The sequence below is a fragment of the Pteropus vampyrus genome, unplaced genomic scaffold, assembly GCF_000151845.1.
Source record: "Pteropus vampyrus isolate Shadow unplaced genomic scaffold, Pvam_2.0 Scaffold794, whole genome shotgun sequence".
In the NCBI taxonomy this organism is placed as follows: domain Eukaryota; kingdom Metazoa; phylum Chordata; class Mammalia; order Chiroptera; family Pteropodidae; genus Pteropus; species Pteropus vampyrus.
The window spans coordinates 11,731-16,196 of NW_011889575.1; the positions used below are offsets into that span (position 1 = coordinate 11,731).

General features: G+C 36.6%; 1 pseudogene; it reads right to left on the reverse strand.

Moving 5' to 3' along the window:
• Positions 1-1,746: 1,746 nt before the first annotated feature.
• Positions 1,747-1,863, reverse strand: LOC111734115 (annotated as a pseudogene).
• Between the last annotated feature and the right edge of the window lie 2,603 nt (positions 1,864-4,466).

Consider the following 4,466-nt stretch of genomic DNA (forward strand, 5'->3'; position numbering starts at 1 on the left):
TCCTGTTCATTTGTTGCTTTTAGGTTTATATCCCATGTATAAGTAATATCGTGTGATTTTCAACTTTTTCTATCTGGCTTGTTTTGCTTAGCATGATTATTTCGAGGTCCATCCATGTTGTTGCAAATGACAGTATTTCATCTCTTCTTATGGCTGAGTAATATTCCATTGTATATATATGTGTACCACAGCTTCTTTAGCCAATCATCTATCATAGGACACTTCGGTTGCTTCCATGTCCTGGCCACCGTGAATAATGCTGCTATGAACATTGGTGTGCAAATATCTTTAAGGATATGGGTTTTCAAGTCTTTGCGGTAAATACCCAATAAAAGGATTGCTGGATCATATGGTGATCAATTCTTAGTTTTTTGAGGAAGCTCCATACTGTTTTCCATAGTGGCTGTACCAATTTGCAGTCCCACCAGCAGTATATGAGGGTTCCTTTTTCTCCGCATCCTCGCCGACATTTGTTATTATTTGTCCTGTTGATTATAGCTATTCTAACTATGTGAGATGGTATCTCATTGTGGTTTTGATTTGCATTTCTCTAATAGCTAGTGATGTTGAGCATCTTTTCACATATTTGTTGGCCATTTGTATGTCCTCTAGGGAGAAGTGTCTGTTCAGGTCCTCTGCCCATTTTTTGATTGGATGTTTATTTTTTGTTGTTATTGAGTCGTATAAGTTCTTTGTTTATTTTGGATATTAGCCCTTTATTGGAGGTGTTGCTTGCAAATATATTTTCCCATTTGGATGATTGTTTCTTTACCTTGTTGATGGTTTCTTTTGCTGAGCAGAAGCTTTTTAGTTTGATGTAGTCCCATTCACTTATTTTAGCTTTTACTCCCCTTGCCTTTGAGGTCAAATTGATAAAATCCTGTTTAAGTCCAACGTCCTTGAGTTTAGTTCCTATGTTTTGTTCTATGCAATTTATGGTTTCTATTTCCTTATCCATTTTGAGTTAATTTTGGTGTATGGTGATAGACAACAGTCTAGTTTCATTCTTTTGCAGGTGGCTTTCCAGTTTTCCCATCACGATTTATTGAACAGGCTTTCCTTTCCCCACTGTATGTTTTTGGCTTTTTTGCCAAAAATCATTTGACAAACCCATATAAACATGTGTTTACTTCTGACAAACCCATATAAACATGGCTATACTTCTGGACTCTCGATTCTGTTCCACTGGTTTGTGTGACTGTTTTCCTGCCAATACCATGCTGTTTTGATTATTGTTGCTTTGGATTATAATTTGATGTTGAGCAGAGTGATGCCTCCAGTCTCGTTCTTTTTTCTCAGGATGGCTTTGGCAGTTCAGGGTCTTTTGTGCTTCTACACAAATCTGATGATATTTTGTTCTATTTCTTTAAAAAAATGCCAGTGAGATTTCGATGGGGATTGCATTAAATCTGTATAATGCTTTAGGTGATAAGGTCATTTTAACTATGTTGATTCTTCGAATCCCAGTACAAGGAATACCTTTCCATTTCTTTGTATCTTCTTTGAGTTCTTTTAATAGGGTCTTACAGTTTTCATCATATAGGTCCTTCGCATGTTTTGTTAGATTTTTTCCTAGGTATTTTTGTTGTTGTTGTTGTTGAAATTGCAAAAGGTATGATTTTTTTCCACTTCTTTTTCTTTGTTTCTTTTCTTTTCTTTTCTTTTCTTTAGGCAAGGCAACCCTTGGTTGACCTCACAGATTGCAAGGACCTTGTCAGTTTACATTCTCTTATTTTTTACTTTTTACACCTACAGCACCTGGTCTTCTTAGGTGGTCTCCCATCCAAGAAAACCAGGCCTGACCCTGCTTAGCTTCTGAGATCAGACGAGTTTGGGCACGTTCAGGGTGGCATGGCTGTAGACTGTTATGTATTTCTAATAAAATTAATTTTGGCCAGAGTACATATGATTTCCATCTTTTGAAATTTATTATTACTTGTTTTATATCTCAACATATGAGCCATTTTAGTGAATGTAACTTAAACATTTTTTAAAATATATATTCTGAAATAAATTATTAATGAATAAAAACATATATTCCATGATCGCAGGGTATAGCATTCTGTCAAGGTGGTTGATAGTGCAGTTTATTTGAATTTGGGGGAAGCTAAAAGGAAAAAAAAAGAGTCTTTTGTTACCTGCCTGATTCTGCCCTCCACCCCTGTATTCACCATTTCCAATGCTGTGTATTCCTTCCCAAAGAATTAAGTTCAAATCTGGTGTTTCTTTCAACCAGAAGAAATGTCTTCAGTGTTTCTTTTTGTTGTTGTTGTTGAGCTCTGTTTGAAAAAAACTATTTTAGTTTTATTTTATCTAAAAATGTCTTTTTTTCCGAAGAATATTTTCACTGGTGTGGAGTTTTGAGTTAATAGGTTATTTTCTTACAGCACTTAGAAAATATCATTTTGAAACCAGAGGGCAACTGAGTCAGGGGCTCGCGCTGCCTGTGCCGCTCAGTCAATAGACTGACAGGAGTTGAGCTGTTTAGAATAAGGATTTATTGTCAGAGCACCAGTGATCTGAGAAGGCAGCAGGTCAAAACTGCCTTGGCTTCTCAATCCTGTTTCGGGTATTTAAGGGAAAATCTGGGCATTATCCCAGAGGCTGCACGACAGTTGGGGGAGGGATGTCTGTTATCTGTTGTGCTTCATGGAGCCGTGGTCCTCCAGTGGCATTAACAACCCAGGAACAAAGAATGCTAGACAGAAGGATTATGATCAGTCAGCATAATCATAAGTTTCAGGGCGACTTTCTATGGCAGGGGACGTTCCAAGCTCTGGGTCAAGCTGCTGGTGACAATCTATTGTTAAGCAACAGGGCAAGAAAAGTGAAGCTGGGGACACTGTGAGGCCTCTATTCCGGGGGTCCCAACCAGGCCGTTCCTCAATTTCATTGTCTTCTGACCTCCGTTGTTCCCATTGATAAATCAGAAACATGTTTACTGGTCATTCTTATAATTGTTCTCATGTCCTTTTTCTCTGTTCGTTCTCAAGTTTTTCTGTCTATTTTGCTTTTGTCAGTTGTTCTGGGTGTGGTTTTATTTATATATATCCTGCTTGGACTTCATCAAGTTTCTTCAATCTATAAACTCATGTCTTTTAGCAAATTTTGGAAACTTTTGGTCTCTTTTTATACATTTTTTTTGCCCTGTTCTCTCTTTCCTCTCCTGAGTTTCTAATTGCACATATGCTTGATTACTTAGATATTGTCCCACAAGGCACTGAGAATCTGTCATAGGTGACTTTCAGAAGAACTCTACAAAATGACTTTCCTCTTCTCTTTTACACATGAGGACGCTGGACTTGAATAGACAATTAAGTGACAAAATTAAAATTAAAAACCAGTTCTTTTATTGTAACCCATTGCGTTATTTAGAATCCATTAATCCATACTGATATTAAATGGACACATCAATAAATAACTAGGGGCAGGGAGAAAAGAATAACTATTCTTTACTGTAGAATACCAACTAACAAATGTAAAAGAAAGAATAGACTTTGACTGTCATGTCCTTGTTGGTTTAGTCCAAGAGATCACTGGCAGTGACAGTAGATGTCTGCGTTTTGTTTCTGTCTTTTTATTATGAAAACCAATGTTAAGGAGGCAAATGTGGATTAACAGGAGGGATCCCTAGCCTTGTTTTCCTTAGAAGACTTGTTTAGTGTTTTATCAGACATCTGTTGTAGCCGTTGTAGATGGAAAAGTTTATGAGAAAAACACCACATGGAGCCTGTAAATGTGTTTGCACAGCTTGTAAAGCATTCTTGGAAGTGGCCAGTAAAAAAAGCGTTTTACCACTTAAAAAAAATAATAGAGTTTGAAAAATTATTATTTTGCTATTGTGGTAATAGTAATTGATACAGACAGGAATCATCAAGTGCTACAGCTAGTGAGTGAAAGTTTGTTTGAAGAAGAGGGTAGTTACATAGTTTCAAAGTACCTCTGGCAAGTTCCTTCTCAATTATAATGGAAGAGAGTAACTTTATAGTGAAAAGACCTGGCAGACACTTCTTTAAGTGATCAAAAGTAACATCACCCACAATTGGGCTAAACTGACCTCATGTGCCTCCTGATGTGATGCTCTGAGAAAGATACAATATTACTTCTGTAACATTCTTGCCAAAAACACATAAGTTGACTCTAATCAAGAGAAGCAATGGATAATCCCAAGTTTTATATTTCTATAAAAGAAAGGACCTGTCCTCTACAAAAATACTGAGGTCATTAAAGGGAAAAAATTGAAAACTGTTCCAAATTGAAGGAAACTAAAGATACGTGACAACTGGATATAATGCATGTGCCTGGATTAAATCCAGGACTGGATAAAAATGTCTATAAATAATATTACTGTGACAGTTTGGGAAATTTGAATAGAGACAGTAGTATTGAGTCAATGTTTCTTTTCCTGATTTTGATTACTGTGCTCTGATGATGAAAGAAATGTCCTTGTTCTTAGGAGACAGACT